The 27975-nt window shown below is 45.0% G+C and overlaps 1 protein-coding gene across 6 annotated transcripts in view; it reads right to left on the minus strand.

The window, feature by feature from the left end:
- SLC4A11 (solute carrier family 4 member 11) overlaps positions 1-27975 on the minus strand; it is a 250855-nt gene that overhangs the window by 144121 nt on the left and 78759 nt on the right. The window contains exon 1 of one of the 6 annotated variants that reach the window (XM_075931013.1): positions 18431-19245. The exons of the other annotated variants lie outside the window; for them this stretch is intronic. The gene's annotated coding sequence lies outside the window, so the exon portion shown is untranslated. Of the gene's footprint in view, positions 1-18430; positions 19246-27975 lie in introns of those variants that run through there. 6 annotated transcript variants of the gene reach the window in all.

The raw sequence follows: 27975 nt of genomic DNA on the forward strand, positions 1-27975 counted from the left end.
AACACACAGTCTGATCTCCTCATGATACAGAACTGTATGTAAATGGATAGTTGGTGTCTAGAACCTTACACAAGTACCACACCTTTTTATATGGCAAAGCAATGACTCAGAGGGAACATACCTACCTACAGGGAAGGGAAGGGAAGGGAAGGGAAGGGAAAACTATTATTTCGAGTGGCACAAGAAACCAAGAAATGGAAAGGTTTTGGCAGAGTATCAGAATAATCTTCAAAGGGTAAGGATGGCACCACCACCAACAGAGCCAGCTTTGTCTTGTTATGGAGCACACGGAGCACGACTTAAATCTGCTCATAGATCCGGCCCACCAAGTCACTGGATCTGGCCTGTGAACGCAGCAGGGAGTCCCAGGCAGGCTCCCCTGCTTGCCCCGCACTCATAAAAGTGGCTACGGAGCCATTTCTCTTTAAAAACTGTGAATCCAGAGGGGAGAGGGAAGACTTGAAGTGCTGTCCCCCCACCCCCAACACAATCCCATTGGCTGGTTTCTGGCCAGAAACCGGCCAATGGGAGCTGCCTGTTTGAAAAACAGGCAGCATAGGAAGCACCCCTCAACCCTTTCCTCCGGCTCAGTTATTCACACAAGCACATGGCCGTGCCGCTTGTGCAGGCAGGCAGGCTGGCAGGCTGAGAAATGTTTTAAGCTCTGGAAGCATTTAGCTCTGCAGGCAGACAGGTTGGGCTGCTGGCTGGTAAGTCTCCTGGCCAAAGTCTGCCTCTGGAACCCCAGGCCTTTCTTTCCTCAACCCTCTGTCCCCCCACTCAACATACCCAAACCCTCTACCCCCCCTTCTGTACCCATACCCCCTCCCAGATCTGGCACCCCAATCCTCTGCCCCAGATCACAATCCCTTCCTACTCTAGATCACAAATCAAACCCCTGCATCCCAGTCTCCTGCTCTATGTCACAACCCCCTCCTGCCCTAGGTCATATTCCAAAACCCTGGACCCGCATCCTCTGCCCTAGGTCACAACTGCCTCCTTCACCCAAACTCCCTCGCAGAGGGAGAGGCCCCTGGTGAAAAAATTATTGCCCGCCCTGGTCATGAAGGTTCTCTCTGATTTTCCCTTCTATTCTTTGCTACTATGGATATAGGCAAGGAGAGTCCATCCGTGTCTCCTGCTTTCACCTGACCTGATGGTACAATTTCTACTTGTGCATCATCGTAGTCATATAAGCACGGGTGCCCAGTGGCTTAGGAAAGGGAAGGCTTTGCCTTCCTAAACTGCCAGCCTGGCCAAACCCATACTCCGCCCCCAGAGTGCCTACTGTAGGCATTTGGGGGGGACAGAGTGTTGCTACCCCCTGGTGCTCCAGGGAGGCTGGGGAGCACTTGGCGTGCTGCCCCACTTCTCCACCCCTTCCTGGTGTTTCAGGGAGGCTGGGGAGCACTCAGCACATCCCCCCACCTCCTTCCCTCCCCAGGGGGCCAGAGCCTCAGCAGCAGGGGCAGGGCTGTAGGTAGGACTCAGGGCCTGCCTCCCCCACCCACATCAACCGCCCAGGTCTATCAGCAGGCACCAGTTGTGACAGAGCTGAGGAAAGATTGATGTCAGGCGGGGACAGAAGTAGCAGGAACAGACGGAATGAGGAAGCAAAAACGTATGCAAATGTTAAATCATATGGTGACAAAACGAGAGGGAAGTAACAGTATGCAGCAGCGCTGCAGCTATGTCAGTCCCAGGATATCAGAGAGACAATGAAGTGGTGTCTTTTATGGGACCCACTCCTGACGGTGAGGGAAAGCTTTCAAGCTTACATAGAGTTCTTTTTCAGGGCTGTTAACTAAACTGTTCAGTCTCCCTTGGAGTGGAGCGTCAGCAGTTTTGTATCCGATTGAGATCAGACTTGTCAACAGAAGGATGCACCTTGCATTCATGGAAATTAACACGCTCTGCCGAGGGGATTGGTTTTAGCACAACCGTTTGCCACAGTTTTCTTCCTGTTGCATCTTCAGTTATTTATAAATTGTCCGTCAAGTCTACTATGTATTATTTCTTACCGCTTTCCTAAAAAAGGAAAGCCGACCAAAAAAATAAAATGCACACCGACTCAAGTATCAAGAGAGGACAGCCCCAGTAAACAACTCCTGTAAAAGAGGATGAGCTATGAAGAGATTCAACGTAAAACAAGGCAATTGACAATTCTCCTGTAAACGATGAAGATCTTTCTCCTCTTAGTGGTCACCAAACAGCGTTTGTTGGCCCACTTTAATGCTTAGGGCTTTAAAACTCTACCAGCACAGAAAACAATTTTGTACGGCACCCATCCCATCAATGAAGTCAGTACGGATGTAAACGTGTAACCGTTTAAACAGAGAACCAGTAAGCATTAGCTTATCGATTTCTGTTATGGTTCCTCTCAAGGAGCCGGCTGTCCCGGGCTCCGCACTACGTAAGCTTTATACTGCAGAGCCTGCAGCACATATAACCGCTAGGATTATTAGCGGTTACATTTTAGAATGACTTTTCACATCCCTAAAAGCCAGCTCCCACCCGCTGCATTCACTTCTGCTATAAAGTGTCTTTGAACCTTTTTTGATGCTATCAACCTAAAACGCAGTAAGTAAGTTAATACTATTTAATCTCCTACCTTTATCTTCATTCACTAAACTATGGGTCAGCTCCTGGCCCCATTGCAGACAATGGGAGTTTTGAACTGATTCCAGTAGAGACAGGATTTCAACATACACATACATAAATCTCCAAGCCACATATTCATTTTCTTATGATAGTGGTCCTTCGTCATGCCTATCCCCACCCTGCTATTTGCTTGAGTCTAAAACTTAGGCCATAAACTCAGAGGAGAAACCTTATCTGTGTAGCAAATTGCAATAAAATGAGAGATTAGATCACAGACAAAAGAGAAATACGCATAGTGATACACAAAGAAAAATTCTTTCAATGACATCAAAACAACTCCAAACTACCTTGCACACTTCAGTTTTACAGATAAGGAACACAGTAAAAATTCAGTTTTTAGGAAAGAGGATATCAATAGGAAAAAAAATCTTTTCCTCCAACATAGCTAATTCTTTAGATTATTCTAGCCGCTCGAGGAAGAAAATTATGTTTTTGGCTTCTTTGCTCACTAAAGGAAACTACTACCTTCCTCCTATTTATTTGCCAGCAAAAACCTAGTAATCATGCTTCAACTTTTTGGCAAATATTATTGCATTTCTCTTATTTTTCAATCTTTTCTGCAGTCAAAACATCCATAACTAACTCTTCTTGCTCCCTGGAGAGTATCTATTGAAATTACAATTAATTTAGAAAGAGTTTAAGTATTATCATTTCCTTGCTTTTTAACATTGTTTACATAGATTTTATGTATTTTCGGTTCACAGCTTGTTATGGCTCTCTAATCAAAAGCTGGAAATGGTGAATGTTAATATCCATTCGGTAGATGTAGATTGAAGATATAGGTTCAGAAAAACAACCGCCTTTTGACTTCAAGCCATTTCAGTGAGTCAGACAAAGCGTACAAAGTTTAAAGAATTTGATGGTTCAATTCCTGGCACTGCCGGTCAGGTAGGAAATTCTAACTTATGTTACTGTTCAGGATTTTTGATCTCAAAAAACAACAAGAAAAGCCCACAACCCAGGTGAATAGGTCAATCCCAACAGAGAGAGAGGCAAGCCAACAATATTTGTACTTCCTGATTTCTTACATTTTTATCATTTTTATATTTCCATCCAATCACAAAATGAAAAGCCAAAAAATCCATTATGCCGTCTTCCATTATTAAATTCCTCAGGGAGATGTGTGCTAGCAATTCCCTTAATAACCAGCTTTAACTTTCTTATTATCAAGGCTAGTAATAAGCTCTTTTGAGCCATGCTATATTACTAGATTACAAATAAAAACACATTCTCCGGATACTTTCAAAAAATGAACATTTTTTAATTCTGCTGTTGGCATCTTCTCAGGCAACAGCTTTCCTCAAATTCAAGCATCTTGTTTGATGCAAAACACAGCTCTTTGTCTAATGGATTGCCAGCATGAACACTCTTCCATGTTTAAGAAAGCACTATGCAAAATTTCCTTTGGAATTCCTATATAGACTCAAATTTTCCCCCTGTATGTTTTGCTGATGATACATCATGTTTCCTCATTTTTAAAAATGGAAGAATTCCTTTCTTAAGAAGAAATAAGATTGAGATTCCTCATCATTTTGGAACAGGATCATAGAATCATAGAGCTCGAAAAGACCTCAGGAGGTCATCAAGTCCAGCCCCTTACCCAAGGCAGGACCAATCCCAACTAAATCAACCCAGCCAGGGCTTTGTCAAGCCGAAACTTAAAAACCTCTAGGGATGGAGATTCCACCACGTCCCTAGATAACCCATTCACCCTTCTAGGGAAATAGTTTTTCCTAATATCCAACCTGGACCTCTCCCACTAACTTGAGACCATTGCTCCTTGTTCTGCCATCGGCCACTACTGAACAGCCTTTCTCCATCCTCTTTGGAACCTCCCTTCAGGAAGTTGAAGGCTGCTACCAAATCCTCCCTCGCTCTTCTCTTCTGCAGACTAAACAAACCCAAATCCCTCAGTCTCTCCTCATAAGTCATGCGCTCCAGAGCCCTAATCATTTTGATCACCCTCCGCTAGACCCTCTCCAATGCATTCACATCCTTTCTATAGTGGGGGGCCCAGAACTGAACACAATACTCCAGATGTGGCCTCTCCAGAGCCGAATAAAGGGGAATAATCACTTCTCTGAATCTGCTGGCAATGCTCCTCCTAATGCACCCCAATATGCCATTAGCCTTTTTGGCTACAAGGGCACCCTGTTGACTCATATCCAGCTTCTCATCCACTGTAATCCCCAGGTCCTTTTCTGCAAAACTGCTACTTAGCCAGTCGGTCCCCAGCCTGTAACAATGCTTGGGATTCTTCCATCCCTAGTGGAGGACTCTACACTTGTCCTTGTGGAACCTCATCAGGATACCTGCATAACACATGTTTATTAAAAAAAAAGTATAGGTCTTCACTGGTGTTCTTTCCATCTGCTGGACAACCTGCCTGCACCACAAGATAGAGTAACCAGAGAAGTGCATCTTTGGAGCCAAAAAAATACCTTTTCACATCAATCAAAAGCCATTAAATTACCTTAATTTGCTTCCAATAATTAAAATTAACTGACGCTAGTGGTTAGCTGTGACTAGGGATATGTTCCAATATCAGATCTCCTTAAAAAAACCTCACTCTTGGGCAAACCGCCTCCAAGGTAAGATGGTTAGGTCTCTGATGATTAGATGACTGAAATCCCATCATCATAAACTACTTTAAAAAAAACCACACCAAGTCAAAACAAAAAAAGAGTCTCTGCTAACACATGCAGAAGTCTGAGTCTTTGTGATAACCATGACAGAAGTTTCAACTGATCTGGAGAACCTTTCAATCTAATTTTTTCAGAACTGTCTACCAATTTTTGGGTGTCTACGTTTCTAGCCATTTTGCCTGGCGCACTTTAAAAAGGGGCCTAATTTTTAATATAGAAAATGCACAATAATATTTGAAAACAAGACCACTTTAGTTAAAAATCACTAGGCACGTTCTGAAATACACAGCTTCATGAACACCGAGTAGTCCTGTGGCACCTTAAACCAGTGGTTCCCAACTGCAGGGCCACGGAACACTTCCAGGCCACGCCCCCTTGGCTTGATGATTGGCTCAGCAGGGTTTCCTGTAAGCTGTGTGGCAGAGTGGCCACACAGCTGCTAATTGAGCCTCGTGTGCTGTGGCTAGACCTGGGGTCACAGTGAAGCTGTCTCTACTTGGGCTGCCTCACCGTGGCTCCAATTCCAGCTCTGGTGACCGCTTTGCGGTACACGGGCGAGGTCGCGTTTGCTTCTATTCAGGCAAAAGGAGGAAACAATGATTTTTCTTTAGCGGTAATTGTAACTATGGAAAACCGCCACACAAAGACTAGACCCCCATGAAAGCCTGGCCAGTGGCCGGCACCATGGAATCCAAGGGGCTTACCAAGGGTCTGATAATAAATGCAGGAACAAAAGGATTGATTTCATTTACAGTTGTGTGTGGAAGAAACACAGCAGAAGCACCATAGTAATTGGGAAAGCAGCAGCAGAAAGCCAAAGACACAGCCGGACAAGCATTGGGAACAAGACTCTACGCAAAAAGCCGAGAGAGAATTTTTAGGGCAGAGATCTGAACGTAAGAGCTTGGGAACTATGGAGCAAAGAAAATGTCTCCTAATTGACCACAGAAGGCATCAAGGAAACAAGACTAATAATTCCTCCGTAATTACCAAGAGTGCACACCAATGTGCCCTCTAATTTTTTCCATCCATGCGTGGAATAAATTTTATTCTGTGCACCGAGTAGTGTGCGGATGTACGCCACCGGTAGAAACACATGCTGCCAGCTGTGGGCTCTCTGCTAACCAGCTGGGCAGCATTTGACTCTCTCAGGTGGCTGCCGAAGCACTCAGCTTACAGAGAACACTGGTGTGCATGCGCGCGCGCGCGCACACACACACACACACACACACACACACACACACACACACACGGACTCCATCACTTGCACCTAAATACAATCAACTTGCAAAACCCTAAACACTGGCTAACCACCTGTGTTAATGTGCTAGCACTGTTTACTGACATGCAAGAGAAGCTGGACACATCTGTAAATTATTATTTTCAGGTTCTTCTCCAGCATGAGCACTATCCCATGTGAAAAGTACTTGCTACAAGTTCATTTTTTGATGATCTGAGTCAGCAAAAGTTAACGTCCAAGAAGTATTTCAAATTCGATAGCTTCAGAGGTGTAGCTGAGTTAGTCTGTAACAGGAAAAAATTAAAAAACAAAACAACAGTTTGGTAGCACTTTAAAGAGTAACAAAAACACAGTAGATGGTATCATGAGCTTTTGTGGGCACACCCACTTCTTCAGATGACCGGAGTATTGGAAGTCCAGATCCAAGGATAAATAAGGGGCAGGGGGAATGGAGAGCGGAAGAAAAAAATTTGAAGGAGAGGAAGAAAAAAAAAAAAAAAGACAGTGAGTAGATAAGCTTCAGAGGGATAGGTGAGTGAGTCTGTAACAAGAAAAACTTAAAAAAAAAACAACAAAACAGTCTAATAGCATCCTAAAGACTGAGTAGTCATAGAGGCTGATGAGAACCATTAGTTAGCACTTGGAAAGGAAGATGATCAACACCAGATTCTAAACAGTCATCAAATTCTACAGTTTACGTTAAAATACTGTGCCACTAACTCTCAACCCACAGCTTATGTAGCTTATACCGTCCTACAGTATAGTTAAATATAAATGACTAGTCGAGTAGGAACTCAATTAGTCGCTTCTCACCCCCCTACCCCACCCTTAAGAAAGGCAGCAAGGTGGGAGAACAGCAGCCTTTTCCCCCCAGCACCATCTTCATAGGGGGGCACGGGAAGCAGAGGGGGGCATGAGCAGGGATTGAAATAGTCCTGCTCACACTGGTCCTGTCCCTTTGAAAACTACAGGCGCCGCCTGAAGCTCCTATACATTTCAAAGGGAGAAAGGCAGCAGGACAGCAAGCGCTCCCCTTATCAACCAATCAAGTAGTCAGAAATTCTACTGACTACTCAATTAGCTGATTAATCAAAGTGTAACATCCCTGCTATACTGTGCATTTAATTTAGATTGGGAACCACCGGTCAAGGACCACGTCCTCTATATTTGCAGACAGGCAACATACCATCCACAATTTTGTTTGTCTGTAATACACACACACACACACACACACACACACACACACACACACACACACACACACACACACACACACACACACACACACACACACACACACACGCATCTCTCTGTCTCTATGGAGACAGCTACCTATACGCACATTCTACACTATCCACGAAACTGTTCAAAAATTTGCAGACTATTCTAAGGTATCAAGTTCTGCAAGTCTCACATTCTACTGTACACAGCTACTTTACAACGAAAGTACTGACCAACACAAGACACACAAACCAGAAATGAGCAGTACCACGTGTCAAAATTGAGCTGCTCTCTCATATGATACTTCCTCATTCCTCACAAATGAAGAGTTGGGCTTGGTTAGTACTCAGATGGGAACACTCCAAGAAACCATTAGGCACTACAAAAAAGCTGTGTTAGTCACTCAGAGGTAGGACTCTGGCATTTTCCCTGGATTTTCTTTTATTTGGTTTTAACACACAGTATGATGAACATGAGATGGCTGCCTCCAGACAGAGTGGTAAAAATCAATGATTAAAAAAAAAAAAAATTAAAAATGGATTTTTTTGATCAAATGTTTTTTGAGGAAAAAACCTATTGAAAGAGTTTTAATTAAGATACATTATAGCTCAAAGATCTCTCATCAAGGAATGGGGTTTATAAATTCTAATTCTGTAATAGGGAACAATATATTCATGTAATGTTTAAGAAAAGTTTTCTAAAGGAGTCCCAAATACTTCATGTATTAAGGAACCAATCTTATGAGGTTCCAGAGGCTTCTGTATAGATTTAGGTTAATCTTTCCATCTACCCAACGGCCCTGAGTGCTCAGTCTAGAACAGTGTTTCTCAACCAGTAGTACGAGTACCCTTAGTGGTACTTGAGAGAAGTCTAGGGGGTACGTCAACAACTGAAATTTGGAAAAAACTGAATTTTTGTTTTAAGTTTTACAGTGTTTTATTATTTTTGTACTTTTTACACCTAAAAATTTTATCACCCACCTACCTACAATTAAAGTTGTTTAAATAAATGTGTTGCAATGGTAGAAAATAAATTTGCACATCTGAAAACTGTAGATACTGGGGTACTTATAATTTTGTTGTTGTTAAAAAAAAGGGGTACTTTATTTTAAAAAAAAAAAAAAGGTTGAGAAACACTGGTCTAGAAGTTACCATCAGAGATGCTCAGTTTTACCATTCTCAAACTGTGGGTCTGTGTCTCCAGAGCAAACATGTTTGATGTCATGTTATTGGATTTTAGTAACTGCCGATCATTGTTGCACCCACTATTGTATGCTTGCCCCAAATTCTGTGCAAAGCGGGCCAAGTGAGGTGTCTATTAAAAGCTGTTGCCGTGCTGATTCTAGGTCTGCTACTCATGTACTTGCCTGATTTTTATAAGTAAAGTTATTAATACGACGGGCTCTGTTATCTTTTAAACGTGCTCTGCCTGGCAGACAACAATAGGCATCGATCACCTATTGTGAGAAATGGTTATTCAGTGAACGGCTGTGCTAATTAGCAATGCTGTATGGACAATGGCTCTCAAGGTTGCCCATAAACACCTGAGGAATGTGGCAGAGAACCTGCAGAACAGCAGGCAGGCCATGGCTGCTTGCATGAAGGACATGGACAGGTCATTTGATCAGCTTCATTTCTGGAGCTACCATCACTCAGGAGAACAAAGGCTTTCCCTTCATGTGGGCAAAATTTATGAAAGTTACCTGAGGGTTCTTCTATCTTGTCTTCAGTCCTGCTCTTGACTTCAGAAGCAGCCCTGCTATGAACAGAGAGCCAGGAAGGATCTGATGACCAATCCTAACATAGGATGTACACCAGAGACTTTTATGCTAGCAGTTTGTAACACCTCTGCTGACAGCCCGCATCAAGAACTTGGGCTGATGTATGTAATTAGGGACATAAGAGACTATCGACTATCTGATAAACAGAAGCTTACTGGATAGTTGACTAGCGATGCGACTAGTTGCTTCCTCCACCCCTATCAGAGAGAGGCAGTGGGGGAGGAGTGGGGGGGGGGGGAGAGCTGGTGCCTGGGGGGAAACCGGCTTTGGGAAGCCAGCTTAAAAGTCAGTTCCCCCCAGTATCATCTCCACGGGGAGCAGCAGAAACAGTACAAGCGGGGACTGAAGCAGTCATCTGCTGCGATTCTGCTTTTGAAATGTACAAGAGCCCCACTGGGGGCTCTTGTACATTTCAAAAGCTGAGGTGTGGCAAGGGGACTCCCTGCAAAGCTTCTGCTTTTGAACTGTAGCAAGAGCCCAGCAGGGATCTTGCTACAGTTCAAAGGCAGAGGCAAATTCCCATCGACTATTCGATTAGTTATCTAAATTTAACATCCCTATTTGCAATGTGCTTTCTTTAACACTTCTACTCTCAACCTTTTCTCTCTCTTTATGATTAAACCTTTAGACTCTAAAAGATTGGTGCAGCATGCTCTTTTGGGTAAGATCTGAGGTATGAGTTGACCTGGGACTGTGGCTGACAAGGTAAAGCTGGGGTGTCTAAGGGGATCTGCTTGAGCAACTTCTTGCTGATACGACTGGAGTCCTGTGTGTGACTGGTTTGGTGCCTTATATAGAGAAGGACCCCAGTCTTGAGCTGTAATTAACCCTGGTTTTAAGCAGTTCACCCTGATTTGACACTCTGTGGTGCCCTCACACCACCTGGTCTATTACAAATGGTAACAGCAAAAAAATGTTTTAATTAAATAAATATATACAAGTGAGAAATAACAGACCTCAACCCTAGTGTCCCGCTGTAAATGTGTGTACACATCGTTAGTTCATCTCTGACCTCTCTCTAATGGTGCAAAGTTTCAAAAAGTTCAATGACTAGAAGATTATTGGGAGCAGAATAGATCTGGACAAGGCAAAGAAGTCTGGAGAGAGAGGCGAGAAGGGAGGGACAGGCAGTAGAAACAAAATTGAAACTGAGCAGCATGCTCCAGAAGTCTTGGAGGTCTTTCCGATTGTTGCCTTCATTGATTTGAAATCCACTGTACCATTCCCTCACTAGAAAACCCCAATTACACCGAGTCTTCCTGACTAGTGATTTAAATCAAACCCACCCTGCCACCTCGTAAAAACCACTGTTGACAAAGCACTTGTGTTTACGCTACTTGCTGGACCTCACCTAGTCTATCTTGCGGTAAAACTAAAAGTACTTTGTCTCCACTGTGCTTTTGCAGCAAATTCTCTAAGGCATTAGTTACCCCGCAGCAAAAGCCACCCCTTAGTCAGCCAAGACAGGACCCAAGCCCATATCGAAACCCAGTGTGGTGTTATTGTAAGAGGGTGATGTGTGTTGGAGGTACCATGTGTGAAAGTACTGTTTTAGAAGGAAGGTAAAACAGCATTCCTGTTCCCAACTGCTCCTCAGATAAGCTTATGGCATTTTGTGAAGCAGTAGGACATGAGACTGCTCTATCTAACCCACATTCCTCCTGCAGCTTCAACTGGATATTCTGGTCTTCATGTTGTGTACTAAGCAGTCTGGCACTGTGCACAGTTCTGCATCTGTTCTGTAAGTGCTCAAGGAGGGAAGATGCACTATATTTCTCCTACTAAACGTATTGACACAACTCACTGAGTCTGCTCATGTGTCCACAAAAAACCTAGCTTGGCATGCTCCAAGGCTTACAGCACGCTTCGGGCGGTGGTTCCCCCACACCACCTCCTCAAATACCATCGTCACCTCATTTGCGACAGCACTCCCAAGATAGCAAGATGGAACCTACGCCTGCAGTGTTCTAGTCCGTGGGCGGCTCGTTTCAGCAAGCAAGCCATAAGCAGATGGAAAGAGCGTGTCTGCCTGAGAACTCTGGGGAAATGTTTTGAAAGCATTTTGTTGAAAGGAGGAAAAAAATTTTCTCCTTAACCTCTGAGGATAGGGAAAGCAATACTGGGCTTAAATTGCAGCAAGGGAGAGGTTGAGGTTGGACATTGGGAAAAGCTCCTAACTGTCAGAGTGGTTAAACCCTGGAGTAAGTTGTCTATGGAATCTCCATCATTGGAGATTTTTTAAGAGCAGGTTAGGCAGACATCGAGGGTATAGTCTAGTACTTAGTCTTGTCTCAAGGGTAAGGGACTGGATTAGATGATCTCTCAAGATCCTTTTCAGGACTATAATTCTTAGAACGAGTTGCATAATGTGATCTGTATGCAAGGTCCTACTGGCATCTTAGCCTTCTCTCAAACAAGGGAATTTACTATTTACATTTACCAAGGAAGCGATAGTCAAAGCATCGACCAAAAAGAACCTTGGTTTCCGAATAGCACAATCCAAGGTGCCCAGCAATTACAGCATTGGAGACTCTTGTGATGTGTTTGGATTGGCATGCATTTTTTGTTTGTCTCTAGTCTAAACCGATGGTCTCCTGGAACGACAGGCTGACATATACAAGTTACAATCAGTCCTCAGTCTCTTGTAACTTGCACTTCGGGCCATCCTCGAACAGAGGATGCGTGAGGTAAGGAGCGATGAAAAGCCAGGGCTTGAAGGAGGTGCAGGGAAACGGGGATCAGCTGTGCTGTGGGGGAGGCATGCAGTGAACCAGTGCAGGGCTCAGCTGGGCTGAGGTGGATGGGGGAGGGCATACAGAGCAGACGGGCAGCTCAGCTGGGCTGTGAGGGGCTGCAGGGAACTGGTGCTGCACTCCCTTGGATTGTGAGGGATGGTTTTGGGGGAAGTGCAGGGAACCAGCAGGGGTGGGCAGCTTAGTTTGGTTGCAGGGGATAGAGGTGCAAAGAAGCCTAGTGGGGAAGGAGGCGGGGGGGACCAGGAGCCCTGAAATGACCTCCCCTGGTCCAAAAATTCCTCATCTAGGACCAGTCAGGTCTAGAGGGTGCCAGATCAGGGAGGTCCAACTCCTACCCAAGTCCCCTCCTCGCACCCTCCCTCGTAGCCAGACACCCTACATCCAGCCTGCTTCTGCACCCTACCTATCTGGTCTGCACCCTACCCAGACCTTGTCCCCTTCCGCCCCCCAGCTCCCTCCCAGATCCTGCACCCCATCCCTATCCCGCTCCTTGGCAGCCCTGCCATCCATCCTAGCACCGCCCTGGCCCCAGCACCTTGCCTCACACCCCAGGACTCAGCACCACCCTGGCCCTGGCCCTGGCCCCAGCCCTAGCACCCTGCCATCCACGCTAACACCCAGCAGCACCCTGTTCCTTGTCCCAGCACCCTGCCAGTCACCCTAGTGCCCAGCAGGACCGTGTCGCTGACCCCAGCACCCCGCCACCTGAGCCAGCATCCTTCCACCCAGAAGCACCCTCTCCCCAGCACCCACTAGCACTCTGTCCCCTACCCCCACCAGCACATTTGGGACCACATTAGTGAGGCTTGGGGAGTTTTGGAGGAGCTTATTTTTGTTTTTTTGTATCTCACTTGTGTGGCCCCAGCTGACTTTTCTGTGGGTCAGTGACCTTTGACTCAAAACAGGTTCCTCACCCCTCTCATATATAAAGACAATGCTAAACCTTTTGAGTTTGACATAATATTTTATTTAAAAATGAAGCCAGGCCAACAAGCCCCCAATTGGTACCAAACCCCATTTCACTGCAACATCATAATAATCCTGCACCACCTGACCCCAAATCTGAGCCTATCATACACTGGAACCCCCCGTCATGAGCCTCTTACATCCCCACACTCCTGCATCCCCACATCCTCAGTCTTCTGCCACAACGTTCCTCCACCATCCACACATCACAAATCTGTGTCCTGAGTCCATCATACTCACAACCTTATTGCCCTGAGTCCCTCACATATCCAGCCCAAACTCCTGCACCCTCACATCCACAAGCCCTGGCTTGCTCAGCACCCCAACCTTCCACCTGAACCCAACACTCCCCAGCCTAGAGCCCCCTCCCTGAGTCAACAGCCCCTTCTCCTGCATCCAAATTCCCTCCCAGAGCTTGTACTTCTCACCCCTTCCCACACCCAAATCCCTCATTCCCACCCCACATCTCACTCACTAGGTTGAGACAAGTATAAGGGCTGGGTATAGCAAGTGATGGAGAGGAGGGGAACAGAGCGGATGAGGCCTCACAGAAAGGAGATGGGGGGGGGGGGTCTTGGGTCATGAATTGGTGGGTCCCTCTCCTCCCCCGCCCCCCCTCCTTTTTTTTTTTTTTTTGCTTGACAAACCTAGGGGTTCCTTGAAATTTTGAAAAGCTGAAAAGGGTTCCTCAGCCAAATAAAATTGGGAAACACTGCAATAGAGAATGCACTGACTTCCAACTTTTGCAGGAGTGACCTTCCTCTCCTAGAACTAGTATCACCTACACCACTTCTGAGGTTTCCATCCGTCTTGAAAATAATTGGCTCCCATATTACAGGCTACCATAGAAAATGTACTACAAATGCAGATACAGTTTGAGGGCACCTGGCAAGCTACCAGTGCCCTATAACCACAACCACCACATACCGTAGACTTTGGGTCAAGGATGTAGCGATCACATGACAAGGAAAAATGTATTTTACAGCCCACTGGACATTAAACTATTAGATGGGAATTCTACACCAAGGGTATAATTTAACGCTCTTTCTAAAATCCCCCAGTTCCACTGCAGGAAGAAAAAGGCTGTACTTCAATCTCGTCAATCACAGTCAACCTTCTGGTAAGTGTGAAATCCCAACCCACAAGTGTGGGGGAAGAGGGGAATCTAATTTTCACAACTGCTGGCTGCAAAGAGAGAAAACATCACATTGAAATAATGCAGCAGGCAGCAGCCTCCGAACTGCACACTCACAAGCAAATACTCCCACACACAAACACAGGGATCAGCCTTGTCTGGTATCAAAGCGTTCCTTTTTTCTCTTTTTTTGGCGCAAGCTACACTTCATCCTTCGCAGTAATAAAACCGCTTCACAAAAGGTCACCGTCTGCAGTATGACAGTGGCTGCCCATGCCTTTAGAACAAAGCCAAAAGGCCGTGTTGATATATTTTCCCCAAAAGCACCAGCCTGCCCAAGTTGAGTCATCGAGTTAGCCCACCGGACAGATCAATATGCAAGGGTGCTTGCCAGAGGACCTCCTGAAAAGGAAGCTGTTTTGTATGGAGAGATCTGTGCAGCTGTTCGATTAGCAGGATACATTACGCTCTTTTTTAAATTCATTCTCTCAGCCAGCAGTCCTGTACTGGTGTCAGGGAGAAGTGACGGGTCCCACCACTGCAAGAGGAACTATGGCACAGCCACACTTCCTGAATTTTCACAACAGTTACAATCCAGCACAACAACGTGGGGTTTACGCACAATCGGTGCATTTATTCGGTGATCAGGAAGAAGAAGAGTGGTCAGGGAATGATGATCGCTCACAATCTGGCTGACACCCAGATAAAAGCTTTGGGCCATTGACTTTTCTCAAAGTAAGAGGAAAAGAAAGTGCTGCTATCCAGTATCATTTCATTCGTCAACAATCTGCTGGGATTGGTAGCTAGAAGTCCAGGAGGGCGGATAAACATTTTTTTTAAAGATGTTTTTATTTAAATAGTTTAAAAAATTTAATTTCTCATTTAAAAAGTTACAGTTACATCACATCACGAATATGCTACACATACACTTACAGTCTCCTAAAAATGAATTAACGGCTCTAGTCTGTCCAGACTAACTTCTAGCTCATGCTTCTTAGAAGTTCTGGCCTTTCAATTTCTGTTTCTCGGCCCACCAGAAAGTCACATGTGCAAAGACAGACACAGATTGGATAGGACTGGTTTTGTTTTGTGCTTATGTGCTGGTGAACCTAGGCCAAGCATGGCAGAGTTAGTTAAGACATGGTCTTAAGACCGAGACAATACACAGGTAAGAGGCAGCATAGAAAGAAAAAGGAAGACAGTTTTCAGAGCGCACACAGCTTCCTATATTCCCCTACACTTTTGCTACAGAAAAACTGTCATGGCTTCTGGACACAAGACAGATCCTATCTGGGAATATTTTGAAGAAATTCGTTCCCTGGGTCAAAAAGTAAAACGTGTCTAGCTTAAGCAGTGCACGAAGATGATGCAGGGCCTAGTTGCAAGAATGAAACATCCTAAGGAAAACTGCTTACTAGGAGAAAATGATGTGGATTAAATGTAGATATGGCTGAGTGGATCAACGCGTTAGTAACTTAAAACACTTTGCAATGCATCATTCTTCAAGATGCTCTCTACACCTTTTAGTGCAAGTGTGATTTGACAGTAAATTCCCAAGCTGTTTGCTATGTTGGATGTTCCTGGGGGGGAGGAAGGGGAAGTTTAGCTTAGCTAATCCTTATGGCTTGTTGAATTAGTTAACTAGGTTTAGAATCTATCACCCAAGTATACGGTACAGAAAGCCGCAGTAAGAGAAATCGAGAGTTGCCAGTTGCCACTGAGTGTCATTTTCTAACTTTATATTACGTAATACGTACCCTTTACTTTGGCACATCACGACCACAGACCATAATGGGCGATGCCGTCAGTCTAGCCCCTATTTTACTTCAGCATAACTCAGCTTTCCTAAGGGAAGCCCCCTCTGTACTTGCTCTCTCAAGAAACAAGTGCCAGTGAGTTCAATGGGGCTTGCTCCAAAATTAAGGGAACTCTAAACGCAGCCAGTCTTAGCTTTTTTTGCTTACTTGATTTAAAGCAAAAATCGCCTTCATTTAATCAACCCACCCTGAATTCCAGACATAATGCTACATGTAGAAGGTGGGGAAAACCCAGTCAGTAGAGACACAACAACCTGACAAAACCCAAGCAGCTTCCAAGTTAATGCTCTTCCCTTCTCCAGTGGCATTTTCAACAGCTCTGAACTGACACGGCAGCCCAAGTGCAAGTGGAAGTTCCTCTTTCAACCACTGACAGTATTTACAGAAGCCTATCAATCTCAATGATACTTTAACTGCGCTGGGGGAGAGACTGACTGAGGATTTGGGGTTCTTCAAGCATAAATCTGAGTTATGACTGAATTCTGTTCAATTTTGTTACGGCACATCATCGTTTTACAGGAAGGCCTTTTTGCACATTGGGAGACCACTGTGTATAAAATGCATTATTGTTATTATGCAGGATCCAATGCCAGGGGTTACTGGTACCGAACAATCCTGCACAAGTCCCAACAGTGAAAGTGTCAGTGAAGTCATTGTGAATTACACTTCTATTGTATTTATGAGTATTGTGAAAACAGTGGTGCACGACAGCTAAAATGGTTGTCTGACTGACGCTCTGTCCACGCTGGCACTTGAGCGACAAAACTCACACACGCGCACCCCACAAAAGACAAAAGTTTTGCCCCAGTAAGTGGCAGTATCAACAGCATATTGTCAGCAAGAGTGTTTGCCTGTCCACAATGCAAACCCAACTTGGAGAGGGAGGAAGTATTTTGTCAGCCAAAGGACGGACAAACAGCGTTTCCACTGCCCAACTTTTAGGGACACGGTTGTGTCCACACAACCTATGTAGTGTAGATAAATCCTCAGTTGAAAATAAATTATGGGCCTTAAAGTTCTCATCTCAGACTAACAGAACAGTTTGTAAAATTACAGTCACCCAAGATACTGGGGGGGAGAGAGGGTGTTAATTAACAAAAAAAAGGGGGGGGGAGAAGAGAACCAAAAGGAGTTTCCATCTACAACTGTGGCTGAACAAATGTTATTAAAACTTAAATTCCGCAGGCCCAAAAGAAAAAAAAAATCTGGTCTGAACTTGCAGCCAACTATAATTCACACTGAACCCATAAAGACTTGTCTGTAGACCCATATAAAACAAATTTTAGAATGGAAACAATGAAAGGCTCAAAACTAGAGCAGCATTGCTGAGTGCCGACAGAATTACCTGACTAAAGTACCTTCAGCCCTGTTTCAGGAAAAAAAAAAAATTACTAGGGTGTTTGGAAAGGCAGAATTTCTTCTTTGCCAATAAAAATTAAAGCAGTCTACGGAAGCAAACTTGCTAGCCTCAGAACACTCACAAAACTATGAAAACAGGAGAAATGGGATTCTGAAAACAAATAAGCAGCAACCAGCAAGACAGGCTAACAAACAAAACCAAACTACTCATAGGGAGAATTCCTACACCCTGACATACCATAGACCTCCAGGAAGCAGCAACAAAAATATAGGGGAAAGATATGCAGGCTGATTATTCACATAAAAGAATGTCAGACTAACGATATACATGTACCGTATTTTCTTCAACATCAGTTATTTAAATTCCTCAAGAATGGTTACATAGCCACTATAGCAGGGATGGTCTACCAGCATCTTAGACAGATATAGATATATTAATATATACATTATATAAAATCTCCTTTTTACACTTCACAGTATATAAAGCTTAGGAAAGACTATTACAATGGTTTGGCATTAACAGTTTCTTAGAAGACAAACAAACTCTCTCTCTCTGCCAGTATTTGCCCCATGCAATTCCTTTAACCCAATTCTAAATACATACATTAAACGCATGTTTAATTAGATCCAAAAAGATATTCTGCCTCCCTAAAGCCACAGGCATCCGGAACATAAGGAAAAAGCAATAGATTTCATTACCAAGCAGCAAAACCCAAGTATCATCTTACTTTGTTTGATTAAATAATTAAAGAGCTGACCGATGACTTATTTTCTAAATTTCCTGTTTAAATCCATCACCCAGCAACAGCGGTGCCTCTATGCCAGCTATGATTTTTTTAGACTAACTTACCTGTACCACCACTTTATGAAAAGATGCTGCTAAATTGCAAACAGCTTTAATAGATCTTGTCTGTGGCTTTCCCTGAAGCTTCCAACGAGCCTGAACCCTTGTTTCCTAGTGCCACTTACATTCATGTGGCAAGAAAGGCAATGGCTTGCGATTCTTCAGTGGCTCCAATATTAATCAGTCCAGGGCATCTTTCTCCCTCACTTCCAATTGGAGAGTGGCAAATGGGTGGAGTGAACACACGACCCATTAGATTCCAGAGGTATATACTCCAAATCGGCTTTCAGAGAGACCATGGTTTGCAGAAGTAAAACAGCTAGGGAATGAAGATGCTGGAGACGCAATAAGCTAATTAATCTAAAGCAATCTACATTCCATGGCAGGCTCAGCTTCCCTAAACTTGGACTCTCTCTCCTGCAGCCACGGAGGTTTACTGTCTGTCAGCGCTATTTGCCTCTGGTACAAAGGAGGAAAAATAGAACAATTCAATTAAAGTGACCCTGCACTTCCGAGCGAAAGCTTTTTGCTGGATACCATATCGAGAGAGCTAGTGGTCCTCCTTAACAAACCTTGTAGCATTCAGGCACCAAATGAAGTAAAGAGATATTGTACCTTACAGACAGAAGTACAACATCAACAATAAAAAGAGGTAGGAAGAGGAGGAAAAAAATGCTGCCAAAGGTACATCTAGCAGAGATCTCTTAAAGACACAGGCATTGAAGTTCAACAATGTGTTCATTGCCTGATGTTTTGCAACCTACTGTATTATAGTAAATTCGTAAATTTATGCAGAGTTATGTGCATGCACAAATTCAGAAACAAATCAAACACTCCTGGATTCAGAAAGGCTACGGATAGTACACCGGGGGTTAAAAGAGAGAGAAATGAGTACAGTAAAGAGGGTTTGTGATGCCCATTAAGAAATGCTCTATGACTACAAATTCAGTTCATATGGTCAATAACTAGGTTTGCAAAAAATATTGAAAAAAGTGTTTCACTTAAGCTATGTCTACACTGGGAATTGAGCAACAAGACTTGTTCAGAGGTGCTAACCCCTTCCCAACCACAATGATAAAAGCTTTGTCATGGCAAGTGCTAGTTTAAACAGCACTTGGTCTGCAGAAGTGCTCTCCTACCAACAAAGCTCACACAGGTTGAAGTATTCTGTCGGTAGAAATGCCAACAAACAGCAGCTCCCCTGCCCAACTTGAAGCAACATGGCCATATCGCTAAAAGCCTTAGATTGATTTCTAGCATGTGCTGAATTCATTTGGGGTGCTCAGATAGTAAGGCAATGAGGCCACATACCTACAACTAAAGTATCCAATGAGGGTCTCAACAGAAGTCTGAGGTTGCTGGAGATGTTACTCTACCACTAGATCTAGGGATCTACTGTAGAGAGGCAAGAGGAGAAGGCACATTTTCTCTGTTCAGGCTCGCTTTTGCTCACTGTTTATAATTCTAGACTCAGCCGCACCTCTGAAACCAAACTCCAGGTGAAAGCCACACACTCTGCACGCAAGTCCCTCCTGCGCGCTATACCACAGGCAAATGAACAAATGCAAATATGTTAAGTCACCTTGTTTTCCCCCCCTTCAAGATTCCAAAACGTCCATTTCTGTGTATAAGGCCTGCTCTTTGGAGTGGTCTAGTTCAACCCTAAGCATATTGTATCATCACTAAGTAAGGTGTGCTCAAATTAGAAGCAGAGACCTGTGGTCTATCCAACAATCCTTGATAAACTTATGTTTTTAAAAGTTAGTAGGAAATAAAAGCAACAATTCAAGATTTAATTATGGTAGCAGCGCTATTATTAATGGTCCATTGAGATTTGCACTTCAAATGGAATAAAAAACCCTCTGTCTCACACATTAATGGTTGAATTTATTCTCCAGATTTGCTAGCTGAATTTCCCATAGCACAGAAGTTTACAGGTTTTAGCTCAACAATCTCTCATAGGCAGCTCCCTTCTTTGCAGTTTTGCCTCTCACATTTATTAGGGTTCCTCCACTTCAAATAGCCACAGGTTGCCACACAAAAGGTCTTTGGTAACATCTGGGACAAAAGACCGTTTTCAGGTTCTAAAGTGTATTCTAAAATACTCACTTCAGTTTTACCAAACACATTGAGATTGACCAAGACTAGCCAGCAGAACTGCACAGGTCTGTCAGATATTTCTCATTTCCAACACTGCCAGCCTGGTATTTCAGCAACAAACAAAACAGATAGTCTACCGTTTTTGCCCCTCCTATCCCCATTTGCGGGGAGGGGGAAGGGGTTGAGATTTTGTTTTCTTCAATGTTTTCTGACCAGCTCAAATCCAGACTCACCTGCTGCATTCTACTGAGCCAGACTAAGTAGCTATATGATAGGGGACTCTGAAGACAACCTGGGGGCAGCCTGAGAGAAAAAGGAATAAATGGTGTAGCAGGGACGCACTTAGGGAGCCGACGAGGTTTGAATGTCGGAGAAGATGAGCTATGGCTTTGCAGGAGGCCTGGGTTGAGTGGGGAAGTTCATTATAGCTGCACAAAGGCAGTGACCCCCAACCCCCACTGCAACTGTCAGAGCAAGGGGTCACCAAATGAAATTAATATGCAGCAGATTTAAAACAAACAAAAGGAAGTTTTTCCTTCAGGCAGTGCACAGTCTACCTGTGGAACTCCTTGCCATAAGATGTTGTGAAGACCAGGACTCTAACAGGGTTAAAAAAAGAACTAGATAAATTTATGAAGGCTAGGTCTATGAATACTTAGCCAGGATGAGTAGGAATAGTGTCCCTAACCTCTGTCAAGGGCTAGAAATGGATGACAGGAGATAGATCACTCGATTCCCTGTTGTGTTCCCTCCCTCTGGGGCACCTGGCATTGTCCACTATCGGCAGACAGGACCCTGGGCTGGATGGATCTTTGGTCTGACCCAGTATGGCCGTTCTTACATTCTTATTTCTCCATTGCATCGGAACACCAGCTCTGTCAGAGCCATCCAAGAGCTAGTGCTTGGGGCAGAAACGACCATGACAGTGCACCAAGGGCACTTAGGGGCAACATAAGCAGCAGCATGCAGGAGAGGGTTGGGGGGACCCTTCGCATGCCCATGCCTTGGATCGGACGTGACACCATCTTGGGGTGTCTGGGACAGAGTCACCGTGTTACATCTCCCACCCCCACCTCAGAGAGAGTGACTTGCTGGTGCTAAGCTCTGACACACCCCGTCTGTTAGCTACCCAAACAATTTCCTCAGGGCTCTGCTAGCTCCTTTGCCTTGCAAATTAACACCTGGCGCACCCCCGTCCTAAAACCCCTTCAGAAATCTCCCCCGTGTAGCATCCAGCCCTGGCACCAGACTCTCCCAGTAATTACCAAGTTAGCTGTCTCCAAAGACACAGTACACACGCTGGCGTGTTTGATTCAGCTGAGTATCAGCTCCAGGACTTTGCCACAGCACTGTAAGCTGTTGATAGTGCAAACAAATCTAAGTTCATTGACAAAGATAACGATTGACGGGAAAGTGAGCAAGGATAAGAAGAACTGGCTACAAACAAAACTCAAGTGCAACAAGCTTTGCCTTGTCTAAACTCAACTTTGAGCAGGCAAAACCCCTGTCCGAAGCAATTTCTCACCTGAAGGATCTGCGCAGTGTCACTAGCCCTCTTGGCCACGAGCCAGCCTTTCACCAGCTAAGAACCGTCCCTTTTGCTTCCTCTCTGAAGAATAAACGAGGTGCCCTTTGGCCTTCTTCTTATACCCCAAAGTTCATTGTCTTTGCACTCAGACAGGCCAGTCCCTTGTAGTCGAGTTGCCAATGTCTTCCCATCCCTCTGTTTACACCACACACAGATGTAGCTTACAAGGCTTCGCTTACAGTTGACAGAGACACACATGTCATCTCCTGGCTGGAAGAAAGCTGGCAGGAGTTGCCAGCGCACAGTAGAAAACCCTCTGTCAGCTGGAACCAACAGTGGCTGTGTCACAGACTCACCGAGTTTCCCCACAACCCGGGCTCATTCACACAGCCTCCCTCCCTAAAATTTCGGCTCCCAGCTCCCCTGCAAAAAACCACACCAGGGAGGCTGCTTTGTGGAAATGCACGCATGTAACCAATAAATAGGGCCAGAGTTAAGACTGAACTCCTGACTGGTTGCTCAGGAGGGCAAAGATGTGGGCTTTGGAAGGTGGGCAGAGAGTAGAGGGGTTCTGGAATAATGACGGCGTTTGGAATAATTGCTTAGGGTTTGTATTAGGGATGTTAAACATGTAACCACGCTGAAAATTTCAGGGGCTACACAGTTACACGTGGTGCCGCAGTAGGCTCCTGCATGCTCCCCCCTTCTTCCTCACAGCAGCGTGGCAGGTGGTGGAGGAAAGGGAGTAGGCAGCTCCCCAGGAAGCCGGTACACGCAGGGAGCTGGCTTTTAAGTTAACCGTGTACATGGTTACACTGTCACGTCCCTAGTTTGTATCGGTAGGGTGTGCAATCTAGCAGTTGTCAGTTATATTATTCCCCTCCAGAAAATTGTAACACAGAGAACAGAAAACACCCTGCATGCTGATATACAACACAGTCACGTATCTGGAAATGCTGCTTTTTTAGCCTATGTTTAGACACCATACAAATGCAAGGAGACAGCACAGGAAAAGCCTCGCTTCTAGCTGCATCAGGCTGATAAGCCAGGTTAATGCATTCAAGAAGAGTGAGTAGCACTATGGTGGTTTCCAGGAATATCTTAAGCAGCGTGTTCATTGTGCACTATGCATATAAAAATTAGTTGCTAAAAAAACAATCCATCTATTCCCACCGGAATGGGCTGTACACATGTTTATTGTGTTATACATGCATATTAAACCCTCGGGCTCAATTAACCTCAAGGAGAGGTAGGGACCAAGACAGACGCGGTGTAACGTCTGGGATAGCAGAGATCATAAGGGGAAGACCAGGAATAAATATGTAAAGCCTTGCAAATCCACAAATATACACTTTACATTCACAGGTATCCATGGATGTGGCTACCCGCAGCTCATTTTGTAGATATGGATGTGGATATAGATACTGATTTTATATTTGCGCAGGGCTCTATAAACATGCAACCCTTAAACTGGAGAGTACAGCTTTGTTACAACAACATGACTCCACCATAACAGGGGACATCGCTGCTCCTCTACACACTGGCAAGAAGGACCTGACCAAAAGGGGCCAGTGCAGAGTAGAAATGTTAGCGTATGGTCAAGTAAACAATTAGCCAATAAGCCTGGGCTTATCGGTTAATTCTGTCGACTACACACACTACCCCCCTTGCTGCCTCTGTAACAGTGGCAGCGGGGGGAGAGAGGGAGGGAAGGGAGCGGGAGCCAGTGCCCATGAGGAACTGGCTTTAAGCAAGCTCCCCACAAGCACTGGATCCACCGCCCCCCCTCCCCCCCCCCCCACACACACAGCTGCCTCTAATACAGAAGCAGCAGCGCAAGGCAGCAGGAGGCCCCTGGGGACAACAGTCACGTAACTGCTAAGATTTCACGTGGTTACTCGACTGTTCAGTGACCCACTATAGAACACCCCTAGTGCACGGAAAAGAGAATCAACAGGAGTATTGCTGTTGCCCCAGTCATGCACAAGTCCAAGCAGCCAAACTACAGTCGCTTTCGGGGGGGGGGGGGGGGGGGAGGAGGCATAGGGGAGGCGCCCACACAGCAGGGAGCATTTGGCCCACGGTTTGCAGCTCACAATCCAAACAAGGTGAAATGACAAGACCGTGTGTGCTGTTACAACAGCTACAGGTTAGCTGCCATCTGTGCCTCCTCCCTCAGCGTCCTGCCCCCTTATTAAGGGGCAAGCAGCAAGTCCCCACGCCACACCTTCATGTACCCAGATCCTTGCTCCTCCCTATTTCGGTACCCATTCCCACGCCCCTGCAGTCCATACCCTGCCACCACCAGCCTCCCGCTCAATCCAAAATGGAGTCATAAGTCCATGTACATGTATACTGTAAATGTTATTGTTTTCATTATTCCTCAGTAAACGCGGGTTCAAAAAAGCAGCCCAAGCATGACTCAGGGCGAACAGGGTAAAGGAAGAATATAAAAGGGTGAGACGGGAGTCATGCAAAACAGCCTTCCTGCCTCTGTCCCATCTCACCACCCAGGCTGAAGAGAGGACAGAAGCTCTCACCAGACAGACCTTCCAAAAGACACCAAACAAAGGATGGGTTGGCCCTGCTGCGGAGGTGAGGGAAACGAACACCAGTCCTAACTACAGAGTCCTGTGAGCAAGACACTTCTTCTGTGGGAACAAGATGACCAGTATCACCCCCAGTTCCTCACTGCTCCGTGGTCTGGTCCAGAGACTTCCTGGTCCCTTTTCCTCCCTGACCTCAGGGGCAAGGGAAAGGGCACTTTCTTATAATGCCCAGACACTCTTCTCAGTCTTTTACTGCCTCTTTTTATACCCCTGCTTTAAACAGACCCAGAGCTAATCTTCTTCCTCTCACCCTGAACCTTCTCTTTGATAAGATAAGCCTTGCAAGGCAGTTTTTCTAATCTGTTAATCGTGCTCAGGGCTCTTCTCCTAATGGTCCTTGGTTTATCAACATCCTTCTTGAATTGCAGACAAAAGAACTGGTGATCGAGTAGATGGCCCTAAAGCACCATTGTCAAATACAGCCAGAATCTCCCTGCTCAAGAGACACAGACATTAAATAGATTTCCTGATCTCTTCCCCACCCCACTCCAAGTTTCTCTGCAAGATTGGACACTAGGATGATATAGGATGTGTGAAAATCTGCAGGATACACCACCTGGCTTCTTTAAAGCCAGCTGGAGCAAGGGGGGGAGGGAGGAGAGTTATTTCAATAAAAATCAGATAATATTGGAAGGCAAAGTTGGAATTCTGAGGACACCGACTCCACTCTGTGGCTTTGTCTAGGTTTAAAAGTTTAAAGCACAGATGCAGCAATGCTGCCACGATGGTGCTTTAAACTGAAGGTGTGGCCACCTGTGCGTAAACCACCTTTGTGAGGGCAGTAGCTATCAGCACTGGGAGAAGCCTGTTCATGCTGGCAATTTACAGCGTGGTAACTTGCTGCGGTCTGGGGGAGTGGGTGTGTTTTTTCATACCCTTGAGCCAGAAAGTTACAGTGCTGCAACATGCCAGTGTAAACCTGGCCTTAAACATTTTACTAATTATTCACCTTGCTGCCGTTGGTGTCTTCTGTAACCATCTGTAATTCGGATCCATTCCTGTGCTTTGACACAGCAGGCCCGGTACTCTCTAATTTACCCCAAGTCACTCTCTGCCACCCTAAGACACCACACCAGATCACTTCTAGACCACAATAGACAAGTTATTTACTGTAAAACAATGTAAAGTACCTTAGAGCGGGATGCCTGCTTGACCGTTTATTTTTGTAATCTGTCCACATGTAAGCAAAGTTCTCCCATGTCCTTTAATGGCTCAGGTCAGCTTTCAATGGTTTTGCTTTTTTTTTTTAAGCCCATTAGCCCTGAAGAGCCAGACTTGCTATGAGAGGGAACTGGATTCCAATCCCTTTTGTGCCCTGTCCACAAAAATGTTTACTTACTTTATATTAGTTACGCCTGCACAAACACAAACCCAGCTGAAGGTAATAGGTTTGCACAGGTGGCACTCGGCTTAATTTGATGACAATGGGGTTGCACTAGCGTTTATCAGCAGAGCAGAGCTTGCAGAACCTCCAGTTACAGATAATGATGAGAAAGGAGGAAAATGCCTACTGCTTGGCTCCCAGAACCCAGGGCGAGGTTACAGGGCTGGAAGCTAGAAAAAGACATTGTTCTAGCTGTGGATTGAGATACAGAATCACAAAGTGCCATGGCGTCCTTGTTCAGAGGACAGGAGTACTTTAACAATTCCTACAGACAACAATTCTTCTAGAGGTTGAAAATCTGCCCTCTGCTAGATCTTCACCACCCGCTGCAGAAGCTCTCAGCACAAAGCTGTAAAGCATCTGCTTTTCATACACAGGTAATACACTAGAGAGGTAAAATCCTGTTTAATTAGTTAGTTGGTTAAACTTAACATTTAACCAGTTAACTGATTAAATGGGGTGGGGAGGACCACAGGGAGGGGGCCTGGAAAGAGACTGCAGGCAGGGAGCTGCTCCCTGGTTAGGGTTAACAGTTACCCAGTAAGCATCACCCATTAAAGGTTATGCATACCAAGTAACCTGTTAAGCAGTTACCCATTCACATCCCTATAGTACAAAGGAACACACAAATGGCTACCCTGGGTCAGACCAATCTAGCCCAGTATCCCGTCTTCGCACCATGGCGAACAACAAATGTAAATTTCTGCAAACCTAAATGCAAATTAGTATTAGTATTAGGGATGTTAAATATCGGTTAACTGAATAGTCGAGTAGCCTCATGAATTCTTATCGGTTAGTCAATTACTCTACAGTCCCCGAGGGAGGGGCTGGCCGCCAGTGCACTCTGGCCTCACTCCTGAGGAGCCCCCTGCCACTCCACGCTGCTGCCTCTGTATCAGAGGCAGCAATGCGGTGTGCCAGGTGGGAGCTGGTCCATGAGGGGAGCCTGTTTAAAAACTAGCTCCCCTTGCGACCAGCTGCCTATTGCCCTGTGCGGCTGTCTCTGATAAGGAAGCAGCAGTGCGGGGCGGCACCAGCCCCGGTCTATGGCGGGGTCTGAGCTCCCGGACTTGATGTGAACCAGAACTGAGCCAGGCCGCCTATCCACCCTGCTCCTAGTACACTTTAATTGCAGGTCCCAGACCCAGCGTGAGCCAGGACAGACGCACAGCTGGACAGCCTGGTAAAAATTTTACTAGCGGGGGAGGGGAGAGGAAATGCATGTACTCTATAGCATTAACCGATGAGCTTTTGCTTATCGATTAATCAGCTGCACTATTACATCCCTAATTAGTATACTAGACAAAACAACAATACTACCATCTAGCACTTCTCATCCTCAGATCTCAAAAACCTTTTTTAAGAAGGGCAAATATCAAATCCTCTTTTCACAGATGGAAACTGAGGCACTGTGGGGTGAATTTACTACATTATTTCAATGCGACTATTACTACAGATATACAGTATGCATGTACTAACTCACTTCATAGTGTAATTAATGGTAGTTTTATAAATATATTATATATAAATAAAATTAGACAGCAGATAACTTCCTTTTGTGTGATGTCATTTAAAATAGTCAAATGTTATGCCCTGTGAAACAGTCTAGAAGAAGCAGGAATCCACAGAAACTTGTGTTGTATCCATGGGACTCTTAGTAAGCAGAGTGTCATTTAACATGTTCAGAGAGTAACCCCAGAGCACACTACTGGAATTCGCCAGATTTCACAAATATCTTCCAAAGCCCTGGAAGTTAATGTCAGATGCATCTTATCTGAACATTTCAATTTATGAAATGTAGCATAACACTTTTGTCCCATATACAATTATACGTGCTATGTAAACAGGGGAAGGGGGGGGGGGGAGAGACAATCTCATAATTCACTTAGAAGCATATGTACTGTGAGTAATGAGGGTGTGGGGGGACTAT

The sequence above is a fragment of the Pelodiscus sinensis genome, chromosome 5, assembly GCF_049634645.1.
Source record: "Pelodiscus sinensis isolate JC-2024 chromosome 5, ASM4963464v1, whole genome shotgun sequence".
Classification (NCBI taxonomy): domain Eukaryota; kingdom Metazoa; phylum Chordata; order Testudines; family Trionychidae; genus Pelodiscus; species Pelodiscus sinensis.